Source organism: Tursiops truncatus, chromosome 11 (genome assembly GCF_011762595.2).
Source record: "Tursiops truncatus isolate mTurTru1 chromosome 11, mTurTru1.mat.Y, whole genome shotgun sequence".
Classification (NCBI taxonomy): domain Eukaryota; kingdom Metazoa; phylum Chordata; class Mammalia; order Artiodactyla; family Delphinidae; genus Tursiops; species Tursiops truncatus.
This window is the reverse complement of record NC_047044.1, coordinates 41,056,247-41,080,364: the sequence shown is the minus strand read 5'-3', so window position 1 is coordinate 41,080,364 and position 24,118 is coordinate 41,056,247. Positions and strand designations below refer to the sequence as shown.

Sequence of the window (24,118 nt, the reverse complement as noted above, 5' to 3'; positions counted from 1 at the left end):
TCACTTTCCTCTATCTTCTTTCCTCCTTCCTGCACTGGGTGGAATCTGGGCAGAATATCTGATGTCTTGCTGAGCATCTGTGCTAAGAAAACTGTACGAAGCCAGTGGTAGTCAGGTATGATGTAATCTGATCCAGTCTTTGCTTTTCTGAGATGGATAGTGTGATTCCTCCATGTTTCCTTATCCAGGGAGGCAAATAGTCTTCATTTTGACTGCAGCTCTGGTCAGTTGGTCCTGGCTGCTTGGGGCGTTACAATAAACAGCTGGACGCAGAAAGAGTGTTGTGACGGTGGTAATGTCTGCCACGGGCAGGTGGCCTGGAAACTGAAAAGTGAAAATGACAGAGCCTCTGCCCTTGGGGACGGCACACAGTGGAGATCCTGCTCGTTGGACTGGTGCAAGCACATCATGGGCACTGACCGAGAGGTTTGGGGGTCAGCAGTTCAGGTAGGGAGGGTGACAGGACCTTAGTGGGTGGGAGAGCATGTGGTGGGAAATTCCTTGGATCTGGGTTCAAGCCCTGGCGCTGCTGCTTTCCAGCTGTGTGATTTGGGTAATTCATTTATTCTTTCATCAGCAGTAAGGAATGAGAGTAATAATAAGTTTCCTATCTTTTGTATGAACAAGTGGTTAAAAGGATTAGATTATCCTACATGGAAATGAGACATGGCTTTGTCAACTCTCAAGCACTATTCCAATTTTAAAAATTGATTAGTAATGGCAGGGTTATGAGATGTTCACAAACAGCATTTATTGCTATTAAATTATAGCAATTATTAATGAAATATAGCAACTTATTTGCATTAAATTATAGCATTGTGAGGATAATATATCAAGTGCTTGGAAAGTATAGATAAGAGAGAGATCAGGGCTTCCCTGGTGGCGCAGTGGTTGAGAGTCCGCCTGCCGATGCAGGTGACACGGGTTCGTGCCCCGGTCCAGGAAGACCCTGCATGCCGCGGAGCGGCTGGGCCCGTGAGCCATGGCCGCTGAGCCTGCGTGTCCAGAGCCTGTCCTCCGCAACGGGAGAGGCCCCAGCAGTGAGAGGCCCGCGTACAGAAAAAAAAAAAAAAAAAGAGAGAGATCATTTTCTTTTCTTTTTTTAAAAAAGGTAAATTAATTTATTTTTGGCTACATTGGGTCTTCGTTGCTATGCGCGGGCTTCTCCCTAGTTGCATCGAGCAGGGGCTACTCTTCGTTGCGGTGCGGGGGCTTCCCATTGTGGTGGCTTCTCTTGTTGCGGAGCATGGGCTCCAGGCGCGCGGGCTTCAGTAGTTGTGGTGCACGGGCTTAGGTGCTCCGCGGCATGTGGGATCTTCCCGGACCAGAGCTCGGAACCCCTGTCCCCTGCATTGGCAGGCGGATTCTTAACCACTGCGCCACCAGGGAAGCCCAAGAGAGAGATCATTTTCTGCTGGAGAGCCTGGGGAGGGCTTCATGTGAAAGCAGAGTTTCAGCTGGGCCTCAAAGGGTGCATAGGACTTTGGTCATTGTAAATGAAAAGACTCTTCCAGAGGGAGAAAACTGGGTGAGCCAAGGCCCAACGTGAAGAAAAAAAAATAAAAGAATAAATAAAACTTCAGGTTTTCACGGTGCTTTATGATACACAGTGTGTTCACTGGTCAGGAATAACAATGCAATTTGACTGTGGCACGGGGTGTATTGTTGGGGTAGGAGAGAGGGAAGGTTGGAGACCGAGGTTAAGGTAGTATTTTGGTGGAATTTGAATTCTTTCTTATGGAATTTTCATAGAACTGAACAATCCAGGTAGATAAAAATGTAGTGAATAGGGATTCCAATTCTCTCTTGTCACAGTAGAACAGGCATTATGTATTTTGTATGTTACGCTCTTTTCAAGGGCACTTTCTTACAACTCAGGGCTCTGCAAGGCTTTAGTGATGCCTTTTGTGCCTAACTCTTTTTCCCTGATTCTTAATACCTTACCTGGACAGTTTTACTACTTACCCAGGCATGTTGCTTCCAATCTCTTCACTCCACAGTCCATGCAGTAAAGGGCTGCCAGATTCATCTTCCTGCTCTGACCAGACCGCCCCCCTGTTCAGAAGCCCGTGATGATTCTCCATTGCTTTCTGAGGCGGACCCCTTAGCCTGGCATTCAGCTTAGCTGGCTGCAAATCACCTTTCCAGCCCTGTCTCCTGTTATTCTCTGGCATATGCCCTGTATTTATATCTATGCCTCTAAACACAGTTTGAGCGTTTGTGTCACTTTGACCTGACATCACACTCCTATCCCATACATTCAAGTTGTCCCTGTCATTCAAAAGCAAACTCAAATGTCAGTTCTTGTACAAAGTTCTCCCTGGCCCCTCACAGCTAGAAGTGATCCCTCCTGCTTTTAAAGCACGACAGCTAACACTGACACGCATCTTATTCTGTGTTAGGCACTCTCCTCGAACTTTTACATATATTACCTAATTTCACCCTTATGCCTCCTATAAGGAAGGCATAGTTATTGTCCCTGTTTTATCGTTAAGAAAACAGAGGCATATCCTTATCTTGCCCAAGGTTACACAGCAAATAACTGGCATAGTTGTGATTTGAACCAAGGTATTCTGACATCAGTATCTGTGCTGTTACCTGCTCTGTTATGTTGCCTCTTGTGCAGTTTCATATTATTTTGCTCCTTCCTAATGGGACTTAGTACTTTTTTTTTTTACATTTGTATTAGAGTATGATTGCTTTACAATGGTGTGTTAGTTTCTGCTTTATAATAAAGTGAATCAGTTATACATATACATATGTTCCCATATCTCTTCCCTCTTGCGTCTCCCTCCCTCCCACCCTCCCTATCCCACCCCTCCAGGCGGTCACAAAGCACCGAGCTGATCTCCCTGTGCTATGCGGCTGCTTCCCACTAGCTATCTACCTTACGTTTGGTAGCGTATATATGTCCATGCCTCTCTCTCGCTTTCTCACAGCTTACCCTTCCCCCTCCCCATATCCTCAAGTCCATTCTCTAGTAGGTCTGTGTCTTTATTCCTGTCTTACCCCTAGGTTCTTCATGACTTTTTTTTTTCTTAAATTCCATATATATGTGTTAGCGTACAGTATTTGTCTTTCTCTTTCTGAATTACTTCACTCTGTATGACAGACTCTAGGTCTATCTACCTCATTACAAATAGCTCAATTTCGTTTCTTATTATGGCTGAGTAATATTCCATTGTATATATGTGCCACATGTTCTTTATCCATTCATCTGACGATGGACACTTAGGTTGTTTCCTTCTCCGGACTTAGTACTTTTAATTTGATTGCTTGTAGATTTATCCTACTTGCCTGCTCTGCTTTTACCCCTGGTGAATCCACCTATTGTAACTGGAAATGAACCCATTAAGGGAGAATTCAGGGTATCCTGTTTCTGACAATGGCCAACATCCTTTTAAATTTTGTCCTAGTCTAGTCTTGGTTCTTACTTCTTGCTCCATTACTGCATTTACCTTACCTCTGTCTGCATTTCATATATTGGCCTTTGTGCTTGCTTCTTGTACCCATGACAATTTAACTTCTCATATTGTTTCTTTATTTCTTTTCCTTGCACATATTTTAGCACATGTTTCTGTCCTCCTTGAGTTGCTACTGTTCCTGACGTTCAGCCCTCAGAACCTAGGCTGACATGGGCCAACCTGGCTGGCCCTCTTCCCCCAGCTTTTTTTGGGAGAAAGAATCAGAAACTGCTAGATTATAAATTCTTAAAGGTAGATATTGTGTCAGACGTGTACCCCACAGAATAAGTATGGTGTCTTAGACGTAGGAGCTCAATAATATTTTACTGAATAAAAGGACGAGCAAATGAAAGGGGCCAACATCAGCTTAGTTCTCCTTGACTGCCCGTTGTGCCTTTTCTGATGACTTTTACTTTTAATCTATTTCTCACACTAGCCTTTATGCTGAATTCAGATTCAGCCTCAGCTCTCCAAATCTGGTGGCTCCTGCCGTGACACAGCTGAGTAAAAACAGCAGGTGCTTATTGAATGCCATTATAGGCAGGGCACCAACGGAACATGATGTAAAATGCAGCTACTGGTTTTAAAATAATTTCATTATCATTGTCTAATTAAAACTCAAATAGATAAAAAGTTGTTATGTTAGAATTCTAAGTTAAAAGTTTCAGACAAAGGTAGTTGTTCCAAGAAAGCACATGACTAAGCAACAAGTAAAAGAACAGACAGTAATTTGGGGGAAGAGGGCAGGGTTACTTCAAGCAAGGAAGGCTGATTTCAGAAGAATGTAGAACTTTACAATTTTTATTTAATTATTTATTTGTTTAAATTTTATTGGAGTATAGTTGATTTACAATGTTGTGTTAATTTATTTTTTAATTGTGGAGGAAAAAAGCATAAAATTTACCATTTTAACTATTTTTAAGTGTACACTCAGTAGCATTAAGCATATTCACATTATTGTGCAACAGCTCTCTAGGACTGTTTTGCCTTGCCAAACAGAAACTCTGTACCTACTAAAGGACAGCTCCCCCTTTTCCCCTCCTCCAGGCCTCTGGTAACCACCATTCTACTTTCTGTTTCTGTGAATCTGACTATTTTAGATCACTCAGAGAAGTGGGGTCATACAGTATTTACCTTTTAAAGAAGAATGTTGATTTTGAGCTATGTATTTAAAGATGGGAGGACTAAATAGGCAGAGATAAAAGTGGCTACATAAAGTACATGGGTTAGTATCATGTGAAAGCATGTGTTTTCTTTTCCTTACATCTTTATTGCACTATAGTTACTTTCCAATGGTGTGTTAGTTTCTGCTTTATAACAAACTGATTCAGTTATACATATACGTATGTTCCCATATCTCTTCCCTTGTGTGTCCCCTCCCTCCCACCCTCCCTATCCCACCCCCTAGGTGGTCACAAAGCACCAAGCTGACCTTCCTGTGCTACACAGCTACTTCCCACTAGCTATCTAATTTACATTTGGTAGTGTATATATGTCCATGACACTCTTTCACTTTGTCCCAGCTTACCTTTCCCCCACCCCGTGTCCTCAAGTCCATTCTCTAGTAGGTCTGCGTCTTTATTCCCATCTTGCCCTAGGTTCTTCATGACCATTTTCATTTTTATTTTTTTAATTCCATATTTATGTGTTAGCATATGGTATTTGTTTTTCTCTTTCCGACTTACTTCACTCTGTGTGACAGACTCAAGGTTCATCCACCTCACTACAAATAACTCAATTTCGTTCCTTTTCATGGCTGAGTAATATTCCATTGTATATATGTGCCACCTCTTCTTTATCCATTCATCTGTTGATGGACACTTAGGTTGCTTCCATGTCCTGGCTGTTGTAAATAGAGCTGCACTGAACATTGTGGTACATGACTCTTTTTGAATTATGGTTTTCTCAGGGTATATGCCCAGTAGTGGGATTGCTGGGTCGTATGGTAGTTCTATTTTTAGTTTTTTAAGGAACCTCCATACTGTTCTCCATAGTGGCTCTATCAATTTACATTCCCACCAACAGTGCAAGAGGGTTCCCTTTTCTCCACACCCTCTCCAGCATTTATTGTTTGTAGATTTTTTGATGATGGCCATTCTGACTGGTGTGAGATGATATCTCATTGTAGTTTTGATTTGCATTTCTCTAATGATTAATGATGTTGAGCATTCTTCCATGTGTTTGTTGGCACTCTATATATCTTCTTTGGAGAAATGTCTATTTAGATCTTCTGCCCATTTTTGGATTGAGTTGTTTGGTTTTTTGTTATTAAGCTGCATGAGATGCTTGTAAATTTCGGAGGTTAATTCTTTGTCAGTTGCTTCATTTGCAAATATTTTCTCCCATTCTGAGGGTTGTCTTTTCGTCTTGTTTATGGTCTCCTTTGCTGTGCAAAAGCTTTGAAGTTTCATTAGGTCCCATTTGTTTATTTTTGTTCTTACTTCCAGTTCTTTCTGTGATTTATGTCATAGAGTGTTCTGCCTATGTTTTCCACTAAGAGTTTTATAGTGTCTGGCCTTACATTAGGTCTTTAATCCATTTTGAGTTTATTTTTGTTTATGGTGTTAGGGAGTGTTCTATTTCATTCTTTTACATGTAGCTGTTCAGTTTTCCCAGCAACACTTACTGAAGAGGCTATCTTTTCTCCACGGTATATTCTTGCCTCCTTTATCAAAGATAAGGCGACCATATATGTGTGGGTTTATCTCTGGGCTTTCTATCCTGATCTATTGATCTATGTTTCTGTTTTTGTGCCAGTACCATACTGTCTTGATTACTGTAGTTTTGTAGTATAGTCTGAAGTCAGGGAGCCTGATTACTCTAGCTCTGTTTTTCTTTCTCAAGATTGCTTTGGCTATTCGGGGTCGTTTGTGTTTCCATACAAATTGTGAAATTTTTTGTTCTAGTTCTGTGAAAAATGCCATTGGTAGTTTGATAGGGATTGCATTGAATCTGTAGATTGCTTTGGGTAGTATAGTCATTTTCACAATGTTGATTCTTCCAATCCAAGAACATGGTATATCTCTCCATCTGTTTGTGTCATCTTTAATTTCCTTCATGAGTGTCATAGTGTTCCGCATACAGGTCTTTTGTCTCCTTAGGTCAGTTTATTCCTAGATATTTTCTTCTTTTTGTTGCAATGGTTAATGGGAGTGTTTTCTTAATTTCACTTACAGATTTTTCACCATTAGTGTATAGGAATGCAAGAGATTTCTGTGCATTAATTTTGTATCCTGCAACTTTACCAAATTCATTGATTAGCTCTAGTAGATTTCTGGTAGCATATTTAGGATTCTCTATGTATAGTATCATGTCATCTGCAAACAGTGACAGCTTTACTTCCTCTTTTCAAATTTGGATTCCTTTTATTTCTCTTTCTTCTCTGATTGCTGTGGCTATACCTTCTAAAACTATTTTGAATAATAGTGGTGAGAGTGGGTAACCTTGTGCTGATCCTGATCTTAGTGGAAATGATTTCAGTTTTTCACCATTGGGGGTGATGTTGGCTGTGGGTTTGTCATATATGGCCTTTATTATGTTGAGGTAGGTTCCCTCTATGCCTACTTTCTGGAGGGTTTTTATCATAAATGGGTGTTGAATTTTGTCGAAAGCTTTCTATGCATCTATTGAGATGATCATATGGTTTTTCTCCTTCAGTTTGTTAATATGGTGTATCACGTTGATTGATTTGCATATATTGAAGAAACCTTGCATTCCTGGAATAAACCCCACTTGATCATGGTGTATGATTCTTTTAATGTGCTGCTCGATGCTGTTTGCTAGTATTTTGTTGAGGATTTTTGCAACTATGTTCATCAGTGATATTGGCCTGTAATTTTCTTTCTTTGTGACATATTTGTCTCGTTTTGGTATCAGGGTGATGGTGGCCTTCTAGAATGACTTGGGAGTGTTCCTCTCTCTGCTATATTTTGGAAGAGTTTGAGAAGGATAGATGTTAGCTCTTCTCTAAATGTTTGATAGAATTCGCCTGTGAAGCCATCTGGTCCCAGTCTTTTGTTTGTTGGAAGATCTTAAATCACAGTTTCAATTTCAGTGCTTGTGATTGGTCTGTTCATATTTTCTATTTCTTCCAGGTTCAGTCTCGGAAGGCTGTGCATTTCTAAGAACTTGTCCATTTCTTCCAGGTTGTCCATTTTATTGGCATAGAGTTGCTTGTAGTAATCTCTCATGACCCTTTGTATTTCTGCAGTGTCACTTGTTACTTCTCCTTTTGCATTCCTAATTCTATTGATTTGAGTCTTCTCCCTTTTTTTTCTTGATGAGTCTGGCTAGCGGTTTATCAGTTTTATCTTCTCAAAGAACCAGCTTTTAGTTTTATTGATTTTTGGAATCGTTTCCTTCATTTCTTTTTCATTTATTTCTGATCTGATATTTCTCAAGAAATATGATTTCTTTCCTTCTGCTAACTTTGGAGTTTTTTGGTTCTTCTTTCTCTAATTGCTTTAGGTGTAAGGTGAGGTTGTTTTTTTGAGATGTTTCTGTTTTCTTAAGGTAGGATTGCATTGCTATAAACTTCCCTCTTAGAACTGCTTTTGCTGCATTCCATACGTTTTGGGTCGTCGTGTTTTCATTATCATTTGTTTCTAGGTATTTTTTGATTTCCTGTTTGATTTCTTCAGTGATCTGTTGGTTATTAAGTAGTGTATTGTTTAGCCTCCATGTGTTTGTATTTTTTACAGATTTTTTTCCTGTAATTGGTATCTAGTCTCATAGTGTTGTGATCAGAAAAGATACTTGATACGATTTCAATTTTCTTAAATTTACCAAAACTTGATCTGTGACCAAAGATATGATCTATCCTGGAGAATGTTCCATGAGAACTTGAGAAGAATGTGTAGTCTGTTGTTTTTGGATGGAATGTCCTATAAATATCAATTAAGTCCATCTTGTTTAATGTATCATTTAAAGCTTGTGTTTCCTTATGTAATTTCATTTTGGATGATCTGTCCATTGGTGAAATCAGCATGTTAAAGTCCCCTACTATGAATGTGTTACTGTCGATTTCCCCTTTTATGGCTGTTAGTATTTGCCTTATGTATTGATGTCCTCCTATGTTGGGTGCGTAAATATTTACAATTGTTATATCTTCATCTTGGATGGATCCCTTGATCATTATATAGTGTCCTTCTGTGTCTCTTTTAGTAGTCTTTGTTTTAAAGTCCATTTTGTCCGATATGAGAATTGCTTCTCCAGCATTCTTTAGATTTCCATTTGCATGGAATATCCTTTTCCATCCCCTCACTTTCACTCTGTATGTGTCCCTATTTCTGAAGTGGGTCTCTTGTAGACAGCATATATATGGGTCTTGTTTTTGTATCTATTCAGCCAGTCTATGTCTTTTGGTTGGAGCATTTAATCCATTTACATTTAAGGTAGTTATTGATATGTGTGTTCCTATTACCATTTTCTTAATTGTTTTGGGTTTGTTATTGTAGATCTTATCCTTATCTTGTGTTTCCTTCCTAGAGGAGTTCCTTTAGCATTTGCTGTAAAGCTGGTTTGGTGGTGCTGAATTCTCTTAGCTTTTGTTTGTCTGTAAAGGTTTTAATTTCTCCGTCAAATCTGAATGAGATCCTTGCTGGGTAGAGTAATCTTGGTTGTAGGTTTTTCTCCTTCATCACTTTAAATATGTCCTGCCACTCCCTTCTGGCTTGCAGAGTTTCTGCTGAAAGATCAGCTGTTAACCTTATGGGGATTCCCTTGTGTGTTATTTGTTGTTTTTCCCTTGCTGCTTTTAATATTTTTTCTTTGTATTTAATTTTTGATAGTTTGATTAATCTGTGTCTTGGCGTGTTTCTCCTTGGATTTATCCTGTATGGGACTCTTGTGTTTCCTGGACTTTATTAACTATTTCCTTTCCCATATTAGGGAAGTTTTCAACTATAATCTTCAAATATTTTCTCAGTCCCTTTCTTTTTCTCTTCTTCTTCTGGGACCCCTATAATTCGAATGTTGGTGCGTTTAATGTTGTCCCAGAGGTCTCTGAGACTGTCCTCTGTTCTTTTCATTCTTTTTTCTTTATTCTGCTCTGCAGTAGTTATTTCCACTATTTTATCTTCCAGGTCACTTATCCATTCCTCTGCCTCAGTTATTCTGCTATTGATTCCTTCTAGAGAATTTTTAATTTCATTTATTGTGTTGTTCATCACTGTTTGTTTGCTCTTTAATTCTTCTAGGTCCTTGTTAAACGTTTTTTGTATTTTCTCCATTGTATTTCCAAGATTTTGGATCATCTTTACTATCATTATTCTGATTTCATTTTGAGGTAGACTCCCTATTTCCTCTTCATTTATTAGGTTTGGTGGGTTTTTGACTTGCTTCTTCATCTGCTTTGAGTTTCTCTGCCTTCCCTTTTTCCTTAACTTACTGTGTTTGGGGTCTCCTTTTTGAAGGCTGTAGGTTCGTAGTTACTGTTGTTTTCGGTGTCTTTCCCGAGTGGCTAAGGTTGGTTCAGTGGGTTGTGTAGGCTTCCTGGTGGAGAGGACTAGTGACTGAGTTCTGGTGGATGTAGCTGGATCTTGTCTTTCTGGTGGGCAGGTCCACATCTGGTGGTGTGTTTTGGGGTGTTTGTGGCCTTATGATTTTAGGCAGCCTCTCTGCTAATGGATTGGGGTGTGTTCCTGTCTTGCTAGTTGTTTGGCATAGGGTGTCTAACACTGTAGCTTGCTCGTTGTTGAGTGGAGCTTGGTCTTGGCGTTGAGATGGAGACCTCTGGGAGATTTTCGCTGTTTGATATTACGTGGAACTGGGAGGTCTCTTGTGGACCAGTGTCCTGAACTTGCCTCTCCCACCGCAGAGGCACAGGCCTGACGCCTGACTGCAGCACCAATAGCCTGTCATCCACACGGCTCAGAATAAAAGGGAGAAAAGAAAGAAAGAGAGAGAGAGAGAGAGAGAGAGAGAGAGAGAGGGAGGGAGGGAGGGAGGGAGAGAGAGAGAGAGAGAAAGGAAGAAAAGAATATAAAATAAAATAAAATTATTAACACAAAAAATAGTTATTTTAAAAAAATTTAAGTAATAAAAAAAAAGAAAGAAAGAAGAGAGCAACCAAACCAAAAAACAAATCCACCAATAACAAGTGCTAAAAACTATACTAAAAAAACTCCAAAAACACAAACAAAAAAAGCGGACAGACAGAACCCTAGGACAAATGGTAGAAGGAAAGCTATACAGACAAAATCACAGACAGAAGCATACACATACACACTCACAAAAAGAGGAAAAGGGGAAAAAATAATAAATCTTCATCTCAAAGTCCACCTCCTCAATTTGGGATGATTCGTTGTCTATTCAGGTATTCCACAGATGCAGGGTACATCAAGTTGATTGTGGAGATTTAATCCGCTGCTCCTGAGGCTGCTGGGAGAGATTTCCCTTTCTCTTCTTTGTTTGCATAGCTGCTGCGGTTTAGCTTTTGGATTTGGACCTGTCTCTGCATGTAGGTCGCCTGAGGGCGTCTGTTCCCCACCCCCCCCCCCCCCTGCCCCTGCTCCCCGACAGGACGGAGTTAAAGCGGTAGCTGATTCGGGGGCTCTGGCTCACTCAGGCCCCGGGGGAGGGAGGGGCACGGAGTGCAGGGCGGGCCTGCGGCGGCAAAGGCCAGCGTGATGTTGCAGCAGCCTGAGGCGCGCCGTGCGTTCTCCCGGGGAAGTTGTCCCTGGATCCCGGGACCCCAGCAGTGGCGGGCTGCATAGGCTTCCGGGCGGGGAGTTATGGAGAGTGACATGTGCTTGCGCACAGGCTTCTTGGTGGCTGCAGCAGCAGCCTTAGCATCTCATGCCCGTCTGTGGGGTCCGCGCTGATAACCGCGGCTCGCACCCGTCTCTGAAGCTCGTTTAGGTGGTGCTCTTAATCCCCCCTCCTAGCGCACCCCGAAACAATGGTCTCTTGACTCTTAGACAGTTCCAGACTTTTTCCCGGACTCCCTCCCGTCTAGCTGTGGCGCACTAGCCCGCTTCAGGCTGTGTTCACATAGCCAACCCCAGTCCTCTCCCTGGGATCCGAACTCCAAAGCCGGAGCCTCAGCTCCCAGCCCCCACCTGTCCCAGCGGGTGAGCAGACAAGCCTCTTGCTGGTGAGTGGCTGGTGAGTGCTGGTCGGCACTGATGCTCTGCGCAGGAATCTCTCCGCTTTGCCCTCCGCACCCCTGTTGCTGCGCTCTCCTCCGTGGCTCTGAAGTTCCCCACCTCTGCCACGCACTGTGTCTGCCTGCGAAGGGGCTTCCTAGTGTGTGGAAACCTTTCCTCCTTCACACCTCTCTCCCACTGGTGCAGGTCTCATCCCCATTCTTTTGTCTGGTTTTTCTTTTTCTTTTGCCCTACGCAGGTACGTGGGGAGTTTCTTGCCTTTTGGAAGGTCTGAGGTCTTCTGCCAGCGTTCAGTAGGTGTTCTGTAGGAGTTGTTCCACATGTAGATGTATTTCTGATGTATTTGTGGGGAGGTAGGTGATCTCCACGTCTTACTCTTCCGCCATCTTGAAGCTCCTCCAAAGCATGTGTTTTGTAACATGTACTGAGATAGAAGCCAAGTCATCATCTTTCTTATTTGTTTTCCTTGGGGCAATTTCCTCTTAGGTTATGGATATTTTGATTGCTGTTTACTGTGGTTGTCTATATGTGACTTTAGCTGCAGTTCCCAACTCAGGAGGGATCTTTGGGCATCAGTTATATGACTTTCAGTGTATATTGTGGTCCAGAAGACAAAGAAGTACCTGCCTAGGGCCTAAAAGCCTGGACACTGGGTTCGTTTGTTTTCACTTGAACTGTGATGGAATGGAGTATTTTGATTTGGCATTGAAAGAAAGGTTGTTTTTTTCTTTGAAGAACCAGAGCATTACAATGGGAAATTTATGCATGGGTTTATACGGTAATGAGCACAGGCACATGTATAACAAATTTCAACATGTGTTTTACTGTTGTACTATTCTTTTAATCAACAATTCCATGTCATTGGGAAATGGTAAATATTTTTAATCTATGGTTTGCAAGAGACAAGGCTCTGACATAGTTCTGGTTCTTTTAAGCTACAGTCTCTTCTTGAGTTTTGTGCTTAATCTTTCTGGACAGGACACGTGACTCTCCTTCACATTTGGGCAGGAACAGACCTCTTATGAGGCACCACCGCAAGTCCATGTGCCACCTTAGTGTGGATTAGGAAAAGTAGCTTCTTCCTCAAGACACATACTTTCTCTCTGACAGAATATTGTCTTGATAGAGCAAAATGCTTTTCTGCCACCTGCTAGAACATTGTAATAATAACTCAGTCAATTATATGAAAGATGGCCTCTAGGGTTGTGCAGTATACAGCTTGCACAACTACATGCAAAGGTCCTTCAAAAGCACAAAGGCAGGGAACAGAAATGTAAGGGTCACTCTCTGTAAAGACACAGGCATTGACACACACAAATCTGTGTCCTGTAGATGTGTCAGAGGGCAGAAACAAGATGGAAACCCGGAAGCTGGGTCTCGATATTATGAGATAGGCAGAAAATGAGAGCTACGTGTGGCACCAATATGGGGACCTGGGAAGTTGGGGTTGCCAAGAGCTGGGACTTAGGTGGTATTGAAATATGCATGTATGCAGAAACTTCGGACAGGGAATGTAGGTATTTGAAGCAGCTTTTTACAGAATCATAATGCCAGTTTGCATAGCAGTGTATAGTTAATTTAAAGTAACAAGAATAGGGCAGATATCAGTCATGTCCTCAGTAGTAATAATAATAATATTAGCTGACATTTGTGCAGTGCTTCAGAGTTTATAAGACTTTTTAATGTTTTTAATGCACATCTCATTTTGATATTTTCATGTACCTTTTAAGGCAGGGGAACTGTTATTTATCCCAATTTTATAAGTAAGGATTAGTAAGTTTACATGACCAGTTTAAGGTCATATGTTTGACAAAGATAGGTTTTTAAATCAAATTCTTCTGAGTCCATGATATTTTTTATTATACTGTGATTTCTTTTTTCTGATAAAGTTCCACCAAAGCATGTTGGTTACACTGTTCCGTAGACTTCCATTGCGAGGAATCAAATTTATTTCCCTTTATTTCTGGGCACAAAATACAGACCCCATTCCCAGCCAAATTACTAAATGGGAGAAACTGATATTGGCCACTTCCAGGCCTGGCCCACAATGCAGTGCTTTTCTCCTCCTCTCTTACCCTCTTCATGTCAACACCCCTGGCAGCTTTAGAAACCACGTATTGCAGATGGGAAAGCCTCCCTCAACTTGAGTCTTTGCATACTTACATGGAAAAGAGCCCTTCCTGTTCTAAGAGATAAACTTCTATTGAATTTATTGAGTAAGAAATAAACTTCTATTAAGCCACTGGGCTTTGGGGTTTTATCTGTTTCTTACAGCAGCTAGTATTATCCTAATAAGGTACTCTCTTTACATTATTTACATTTAGCCTCTACTGTGTAATCATTTCTCTCTTAGTTGCTTATCTGTGACTGAGGTTATTTAGGGTAGGTGCCTACCTTTTCCCTCAAGACTGCTTTTATACCCTTAATTCCGCTTTCTCTCTAGTCCTTTGAAGCACATGGAATTAGGCTGTATCGCTTTGCCCCCCAACCTCCCCCCCCTTTTTTTTTTTACAGTGATCTACTTTATTCTCCATCGCTTGCCCCATGCATTAAGGATTTTAGTCATTAGTTTACTAAATTTCTCACATCACTATTTCTGTCTATTGTTTGACCACCTCTTCTTACTTCTCCAGTTCACTTACTCTAGGGTAAGTAAGTAGAGAATGATTCTGCTCCAGTAAATCTTGGACACCATTAGGAACCCCAGTCCGTTGACCTTCCTACCATCTCACTGGCGAATATCCATCTTTACCTGGTTAAGATTTCTCAGTCTGTTGTTAAATAGTTTCAGCTCCCTTGTCCCGCTCCTTCTGTTTTTGCCTGGCAAAATTCCAACCCTCAGTAAATTCAGCTTTCTTCCTATTTCACTCCGGCATCAGCACAACTGAAAATAACTGGAAAAAATGAAACAGTGCTTACTGGTCTAACTTTAAATTTATGCCCACAAACCTCAACTGAATTTGGTGTCTGACCCTTCTCTACTTTCCACATACTTTTTTCCCTCTAGTGCTGTGGCTTTAAAGATGTCATGTGTGATTGACTCCCAAGTGTATATACCCTTGGTCTGTTACAACAACTCACCTCTGCTCTTGTAGTATGAAAGCAGTCACAGGCAATACATAAATGAACACATATAGCTATGTTCCAATAAAGCTTTATTTACAAAAACGGGTGGTAGGTCACATTTGACTTAACAGGCGCAGACTGCCAACCCCTGATTTAAATCATTATTGTTGTATGGCCTGGATTAAATGAATGATCAAACAAGTGAATGGACCAGTGAATGAATGACAACCTCTTTGGCAGCAGCCAGCCTTCTCCTGCTTTGGTCCCCTTAGTTCTGTCATGAATATTCATGAGACTGCTAGAAAATCACATCACTGCATGAGGGAAAAACACCACAATCACTCTTTAGGGCTGAGTGAGGAGCACATGGGGACAAACCTTATGAGTGTAGTGTTTTGCTCCCAAGATGGGTCAGGTGAGCAATGTCCTTAGCTCCCTGAGACTCTACTTGGATGGCTAAGGGATCTAAATTATAACTGTCTGTTTAGGGAAACTGTCCCCTCCCGGATGAAGTCCTAACATTTCTCACCAGGACCTTCACGATCTGTCCTGTTTTTACTTGTCCAGTGTGATTATTTTCTCCCCTTTGCCCGCTCACGTAACATGGGAGAGCTTGCAGGTCTGGGGACATGCAGGCTCTCTCTCACTTTTAGGTCCATGTACATCCTATCCTTTCTGCCTGGAAAACTTGTAACCACCTCCCTTCAAAGGCCAGGCTCACCATAATTTGTTCTTTAGGACTCTGCCTGGATGCTATTTTTCTTCTGGAAATTGTTCTAAACACTCCATGACAAGTGGTTGTCCTTGCCCTGTGTCCAATAATCTCGTGCTTGTTCCAGTAGTAGCTTTTATCTCTTTGCATAGCAATCGCTCTTTTGCTAGTCTGTCTCCCTAATACTGTGAATGTATTGAGGGTGGCGCTATCTTGTGCTCATTAAGTCCAGCACATTATACAGTGCCTGGCATGGAGCAGTCCCTCAGTAAATATTTATTGAATGAATGATTGACTACGTGATAAACCTCAGATTTTTTGTAGGAGTGGCTGATGTTCCGTAAACCTTGATATCTCAGGTGGGAGGAGGGATGCCCTCTCGTCCTAGCTCAGCAGACTGGGTAAATGACTATGTCTACTTCTAGCTGGGAAGTATAAGTATAGCACGTGTCTCTCAAGAGTTTTAACCACCTGGAAAAGCAGGTTTCTTGGAAATAAGGTTGGGTGGCTGGCTGTAGTCCTAGAGGTATATGAAGTCAGTGGCTATGTGTATGTAGGAAAAGCTTGACCATGGTGTCAGACTAATTTAAGCTCATGATCATTTTTTTCCACTTTTTAAGTTTTCTGAGGTTCAATTTCCTGATCTGTAAAACAGGGATAACAATTTATGTCCTGTAAGATTTCAGCAGTATGGGAAAGGGGTTAAAGATAATATACCTATTACAGTGTCATCTGGTAGGTCCTAATCACGATTGGTAGCTTCAGCCATTGAGTCTTATCGTAACCCTTTGATCACCACATTAGGGAACCCCAGTGTCAGGATTGCTTACAAAAAATGAAGAGACTGTCTTGAGTCAATTTCATGACACCACCAGCATTTAATAGCAGCAGCTTCAGATGGGGATCGTCTGCACTGTTGGATTTTCTGTCCCTGGTAAGGTTGAGGCAAACATACAAGGCTCTAAAGTTCTCATAAGTATATTTTATTATTATTTTTAATTAATTAATTAATTTATTTATTGGGCTGCGTTGGTCTTCATTGCTGCGCATTCTCTAGTTGTGGCGAGTGGGGGCTACTCTTGGTTGCAGTGCGTGGGCTTCTCATTGCGGTGGCTTCTCTTGTTGTGGAGCACGGGCTCTAGGCACGCGGGCTCAGCAGTTGTGGCACGCGGGCTCTAGAGCGCAGGCTCAGTAGTTGTGGCACACGGGCTTAGTTGCTCTGCGGCATGTGGGATCTTCCCGAACCAGGGCTCGAACCCGTGTCCCCTGCATTGGCAGGCGGATTCTTAACCACTGTGCCACCAGGGAAGTCCCCCGTAAGTATATTTTAATATGTAAGTCTTGGCTACTTGAAAACAAAGCATGTGAACCCACGCATGTGCTCACGTGCGTGCACACACACGCACATGCACACACCCGAGAATTTCTCCATTTAATTTGTTTTACCTTCATTTGCCATTGTTTAGGAATGTGTTAGAGACATGAGAGACTGATTACTAAGTCATATAATATTTTTCTTCAAAACAACAGCACTGAGATAAGTGCTGGTGTTACTTCCAGCTTCTCCTTGCTGATATTAAAATTTACCCAGGAGGTGGTCAGTTGGCAGAAGAGCTCACCACTTGCAAGGAGAGTTTTGGAGCAAGAGCATTCCTTTTCTGGTGGATATCTGTGAGGCTGGGGAGGAAAGCTTTTCAGGTGTTTTCCATGGCTGCCAATTCCCCTAATGTCTTGGGTGCCACAAATGGATTTTCCTCTGCCAGCACATTTAGTTTACAGGATGATCCTTGCACAAAACACTGCGGTTACATTTATGAGAACATATGTAAAATTAAACCACTGACCCAGGAGTCAAATAAAACTTCCCATCAGTTAGTGAGTTTGTTCTTAGCTTTTATTAAAGCAAACAAGCCCTTTGTCCCTCAATTTTCCAAATAAATCCTCTTGCAGCAAATAGGAGCTTCATGGGTTCAGAAGGGGATGCGAGCAACAGAAGTGTGGCTGCCCAGGGAGATCAAAGACTTCCCTCTGCTTATTGGACACAGCTTAGGGCTCTTGTGTCTCGTTCTACTAACACAGGTCTTGCATCTGTGGCAGCTCCTTGAGACATTCCTTAGTAAATCAGAACCCTAGATAAGTTGGACATAAGGTCTCACGATGACTTGGACTTCACTCAGGCAGGCCTCAGGTAGAACCTGCTCCATATGGTGACTTATGTTAAGCAGATAAAATGCCTTATTTGGTACCAACAGGAGCCTCTGTGTTTCTTCATGGGCAGCGTAAATAAAGAACACGTATGTTAGCCTACCCGCTATCATCTGCAATACTGTCGGGAAGAGAGAATGGGAATAGAAAATAAATAGAACGTATTTAATAGGCTATCCTGTCCACCAACCACACTTTTCACAGAACTTCTAACACGTGGAAAAATCTTGTGATTTTACCATTCTGGTCATCTTTGGAGAGTTTCTGTGTTTGTTATCATCATTATTATCAATCATCTAATGAGCTACTTGCAGGACACTGTGGCAGGAGCTAAGGAGGATACCAAGCAAGAAGTATGAGACATAATACTTGCTGGGGATGACATGTCCACGTGCTAGTGGTCAGAGCTGGCTGGGGGTAGCCTTCTGGGAGGTGGGAGTGGGACAGGGAGCTCACTGGGCCCTTGAACTCAGATAATTTGGGACTTTGAAACATACGTCCAGGAATCCTTTTTCTATAGGACATGCAAATCTTTTTAGAATACTGGCTGGGGAAAATTGTGGGGGGGTGCTTTGGCCCTGGTAAGTCAGCCCCCCAACCCTTGATTATTTCCAAGGCTGGTGAATGAAAACCAAAGTGAAAATATATCTACAGTATAAGGCAGGATATCACGTGTGCATAGCGGTGCCCACGTGCAGCACCCCGTAGGAACTTAGATTCTTCTATTTGCTTTTGGCTTTTGAAAATTTATGCCTGTTGTCCTATATATGTCCTGTGGCAAGCCATGCTTTGATCTTGAGTCCTTCTCAAGTTGTCTCAGGCCTTCTTTTCCTGTATTTAATTTTCTTTAACATTTCCTGCAGCTCTCACAGGAAGGTGGAGACATTCAGATGCCTTTTATAGCAGGGAACTAATGTGCTCAGGTATGATGGGAGCACTTTTTCCAGGTTTTCTCCCATAGACCTAACTCTGAACCGACAACTTCCTCATTTGTGTTTTCATTCTTTCTCCCTCAGCACTTCGTATAATACTTTGTTGCACGTATGAGCTTAAACTTCTGTCTACTAGATTGTAAGCTTCTTGAGGGCAGGAACCACATCTCTTCACTTCTGTATACCCAATGCCTAGCACAGTATCTAGTAAGGGACCCTCCCCCCACCATTCAATATCCGTGAATGAGAATTTAGGAAGTGTTCCCAGATTATGGGAAAGGACTCATCTGAACCTCACCCTCCCTGATTATTCTTGACAAGTGATTATTTCTACATTACGACAGGCAATTCAATATCAGCATAAACTGAGGGAACAAGGAATGTAGTGACTCTAAAATCATTATTATATGGTCTCAGAGTACATTGGTGGTAGCATTGCTTTACTTTCATAGTAAGCTAGATTATTATTAGTTAATGTCTGTCTCCAGCATACATTTCAATTAATGGAAGGGGAAGCAACTCTCAGGTGTGTTGGATGAGGGACTAATGACTGTTGTTAACAGTTCGATTGGAGAGTTTACATGTGGTTGAAAATCTATACTATGTACACCTTGATAGAATGTATGTTTATTATTTTCAGTATTTTTCGACTGCCTACTAAATACTGTGTGCTAAATACTCTCTTGGCAGGCTGTTTCCTGAATGAGTTCATAATTTACTTCAGAGATTTGGCTCTGGATGTAATTTAATGTGATTGGACAGAAAAATGACTCCATCAATCAAACTGATATATTTGTAAATTAAAATATATGAACCGGGATTTATGCTCCTATAGTACATTTATTATAATAAATATTAGAAGTCTAGTGCTCGCTTTGGCAGCACATATGCTGAGATTGGAATATATTTTACACTGAGATTAGCATGGCCTTTGTGCAAGGATGACATGCAAATTTGTGAAGCAGTCCGTATTTTAAAAATATGTATTAGAAGTCTACATCTAGGCTACATAAAATTAATGAATATTTTAATAAAAGAAAAGGTCATTTAAAAAATTTACTTTCAAGTCAGAAAGAGAAAAACAAATACCATATGCTAACACATATATATGGAATCTCAAAAAAAAAAAAAGGTTCTGAAGAACCTAAGGGCAGGACAGGAATAAAGATGCAGACGTAGAGACTGGACTTGAGGACATAGGGAGGGGGAAGGGTAAGCTGGGACAAAGTGAGAGAGTGGCATGGACATATATACACTACCAAATGTAAAATGGATAGCTAGTGGGGGGAAAAAATTCACTTTCAAGTTATTTAGCTTATAAGATTTGTCCTAGATCTACTCATAATTTGAGAACATATGTGTAGGCTGTGTTTTCTTTGGAATTTGACTGTTGTGTAAAATGATTACCTAGTAATTGAAATAGTGCAGAACTTCCTTTACTTTGAAGTGCGTGTATGTTTGGGCACATTTCTGCTGAGGTAGTGCAGAGTGATCATTTTCTTTGCTTTTCTTGTATTAATACTGCAGAAACTTTTTCAATAAGAGAAGCTGGTTGCAATTTCAGCTGTAAAATAGGAAAGGAAGAACTTTCTGAGCAAAACAAAGTTCTCTTCTATTTAGTTGACCAGAAGGAGGCTCCCTCCCACCTCACTGTATAAAGTTAGACTAAAAACTTCTAAACGTACTTCTTCCTAGGTGGTTCTAATATTTCCCAAGCCGTCTCTATCACTGGTGGTGGCAGGGACAGCGCCCTGAAATTTTCCCTGGAGGAACAGAATTTAAGTTTGCATCATGGATAAGAAGTGAGTATAAAGTGTCCTTTCCTTCCACCAGCTCAGTCATATATTTCTCTTCTAGTTGAATAACAATTAATAAAAGTGTTAGGCTAAAACTCTCCTCACTAACTTGGGCTATGTCAGCATTCCTTAGCTTAATTCTTAGGGCTTTGTTTTTCAAGATTGTCCTTAAATATCCAATACAGTATTTAAAAAATTAATATTTTGAGATGAATCAGTAGGTGTTTGGATTTTTGAAAGTGTAGTTATTGCCTCTACCTACCGATCCCTCTTTGTATGTAAGAGACATTCTATGTATCTATGTATCTATAAGTAAGAGGCATTTCTGATGTTTATAACATAGGATAACCACATTCACCCCAGATGCTCTAATTACATTGCTTTTATCAATAAAGAAGCCATTAGTAGATTCAGAATACTGAACAAAAGGTCCAAAATCCTTGGAGAGTAAAGAGGGGTGTGAAGATGCAACCATCGGTACATAGTCCACCGTATGATGTCGTGAGATCATTTTTAATCAGTTGGTTTTTGAGTTGTCATGGAGGGCAGTTTATGAGGTTACTGCAAAAAATAGGATTGTCGCTCTTCTGAGAAGCCTTGGCCTTTAACGATGGAGCAGAGCTGGTTATGAAATACCCAACTGTGACTAATTTTGGAGGAGTAACATCTCACATAAACTGTCTCCTGGAGATGCTGTCGGAGCCAGCGAACAGAATGATGAGTTTGTCTGTGCTAATTGTGCCTTTGAGGGCTTGTTCCTAGACAGCACAGACTAGATCAGTGCTGAATTTCTAACTTCTCTTTGCCGTGAAGATTCTGGTTGCTGAGAACTGTGGTAGGCAGAATAATGACCCTGAAGACGTCTGTGCCCTAATCTCTGGAACCTGTGAATATGTTATGTTACATGGCAAAAAGAGCTTTGCAGAGGTAATTCAGGTTATAGATATTAAGAGAGGGAGATGATCATGGGTGGACCCAGTCTAATCACATAATCCCTTAAAAGCAGAGAACTTTCTCCAGCTAGAGGAAGCTGCAGCAGAAGGAAGAGCCAGAGAATGCCAAGTGTGAGAAGGATTCTATGTACTGTCAGTCATTCTGAGATCTAAGGGGTCACATGTGAGGACTGAAGAGCTAAGGACCACCCCTGGTTGACAGCCTGTAGGGAAATGGGGACCTTAGTCTTACAACCCCAAGGAACTGAACCCGGCCAACAACAAGAATGAGCTCGGAACTGGATTCTTCTCCAGACCTCTAGGTAAGGAGTGCAGCCCTGCCAACACCTTGATTTTAGCTTGGCAAACCCCATGTGAGACTTACGCCCTACAGAAACTGAGATAATAAAGTTGTATTGCGCAAAGTCACCAAGTTTGCGGTACTTTGTTACAGTAGCAACAGAAAACTAAATCAGAAAATATTTGGAAATTAGCACCTTTTTGTTAATTATCGCTTAGTAAATTTTGTATCCTACATGAACATTGACTTGCAGAATGGGACATTGACTCCCAGTTGTACGGTTGGTCTCGGGCATCTGTGGACCCATCTACACACATTCATTTCAAGAACAAGTTCATGAGGATTCAGAATCATACCAGTTAAAAAAAAAAAAGAGAGAGAATCATACCAGTTCACTTAGGACGCTATTATACCTGCAAAAAAAAAAAAAGAACGAATCATACCAGTTCACTTAGGACGCTATTATATCTGCAGTCCCTGTTGTATGACATATTCTTGCCTTTAAATAGAGGATTCAAAATAAACAATGAAAGCATAGTGATTGAATGGCTCCGACTGTGTCATTTTATGTGATGACTTGGAGTTTTATCTGTGTTTAAAATTTAAAACAGTAATGCAAGAGGAAAAAAAATAAAAATATTTGGAAGGCAACGGTACTTGTGTTGGATTCTTACTTCGTAGTGGACTGTTACAGTGAATCATGCCTCCATGAATTGAGTCCAGTGACTCTGGGCTTTAGCCACGGGATATTAACAAAGGGAATGATAACAGAGGCTTGACAAATGTATTTGTTTCCTATCGATTTTTTAATAAATTACACAAATTTACTGGCTTAAAACAGACTTACTATCTTATAATTTTGTAGGTCAGAAGTCTCACTGGGCCAAAAATCAAGGTGTCAGCAGGACCACATTCCTTCTGGAGGCTCTAGGGGAGAATCGATTTCCTTGCCTTGTCCAGCAGTAGAGGCTCCCTGCATTCCTTGGCTTGTGGCCCCTTCCTCCATTTTCTGAGCCATCAGTATAACATTATCAAATTTCCCTTACTCTTGCCTCCTTCTTATAAGGACTCTTGTGATTACATTAGGACCATATGGATAACCCAGGCTAATCTTCCATCTCACCTTAACTTAATCACATCTGCACAGTCTCTTTTGCCATGTAAGATAACATATTCACAGGTTTTGAGGATTAGAGCATGGGTATCTTTGTAGAGGGCATTATACTACCTACCCCCAAAGTGTTGCATGGTAGGTTTCTATTCTTGAAATGCTCACTCTTTGAATTCCCTTTCCTGAAACACAATTTCTATACTGTGAGGAAGTCTAAGCAAACATGTAGAGAGGCCTCCATAGAGAAGAATCAAGGCCTCTGGCCAACACTCCTATCTGAGCTCCCAGCAAGCAGCCAGCAGCAACTCCCTGCCATGTGAGCAAGGCCACTGTAGACCTTCCAGCTGACCCAGTGCCCCAGCCATCCCCACAGCGGCGGAACTGCCTGATCAGCACACAGAATGATGAAAGATAATGAACGGTGGTTGCTCTTTTAAGCTCCTAAAGTTTGGGAGTGGTGTGTTATGTAGCAGTGGATAATTGAAATAATGTTGTGGTCTCTTTTATAAACTACCTAACTACCTGAAATTGATGGATTCTGATTTGAGGAAGATGTGTTCTTCTATCTACTCAGATGAAAGAGATGACATAGGTCAAAATACATAAAGTCCGTAGAGCAGTGCCTGGCACATAACAGGTGCTGTAAAATTATAATTAGCTTTTCCCAAGCAGTCTTTCTGTTGTAGACATTTCTACCTGCCTCCCTATTAAAAGAGAAGATTTCTTTCTGTTCGAGGTGTATTTGATTTAGCATATAACAAAATATAGTGTTATCTGATCATTTTGCTTGGTGCTGCATAATTTAAAGTCTTAACCTGAACAATGTCTATATTTGTTCCAAAACTATCGTTTCTCAGAAAATACATCTTAAGTAAAATTTGTAATATGAAGTAGAGTCTTGCAGTTTATATTGTTTAATTGCACTGTCACATGAGATTTTTAGCATTTTTCTTAGTTTGTTCAATTGCTGTAAATGACTTCTGAAAGTAATATAATTACAACTTGTAATGGTAAATGCATTCATAGAATTCATGGAGCAAGCTGAATATGAAACTGTTCATTTGGAGCCAAGTTGATTACCGTTTGAAAACAATTAATGGAGTTGCTGATTAGAATACATTGCAAAGGGCTTCCCTGCTGACGCAGTGGTTGAGAGTCCGCCTGCCGATGCAGGGGACATGGGTTTGTGCCCTGGTCCGGGAAGATTCCACATGCCGCGGAGCGGCTGGGCCCGTGAGCCATGGCCGCTGAGCCTGCACGTCTGGAGCCTGTGCTCCGCAACGGGAGAGGCCACAACAGTGACAGGCCCGTGTACCGCAAAAAAAAAAAAAAGAAAAAGAATACATTGCAAAGAGTCATGATTTAATTTTACATCACCTAGAAAAATCTGATGCCATGCGTATTCATGAAAGTTTTGAGGGACATAAGGACTGACACGTTCTCCTGAGCTAAACTGATATGGCCGTGCTGACTCAGTGAAAAATGCACATT

The 24,118-nt window shown here is 41.2% G+C and overlaps 1 long non-coding RNA gene and 1 other non-coding gene across 3 annotated transcripts in view; both read left to right on the top strand.

The window, feature by feature from the left end:
* The window catches only part of LOC117314191 (uncharacterized), a 94,863-nt gene extending 74,303 nt beyond the window's left edge, over window positions 1-20,560 (top strand). For both annotated transcript variants that reach the window (XR_004528884.2, XR_012324063.1), the window contains one exon: window positions 20,183-20,560. This is a non-coding gene — a long non-coding RNA (uncharacterized lncRNA). The remainder of the gene's footprint in view (window positions 1-20,182) is intronic.
* On the top strand, window positions 19,354-19,463 carry LOC117314341 (U6 spliceosomal RNA). Its single transcript, XR_004529092.1, has one exon. It is a non-coding gene; the product is annotated as a U6 spliceosomal RNA (small nuclear RNA).
* Window positions 20,561-24,118: the final 3,558 nt, after the last annotated feature.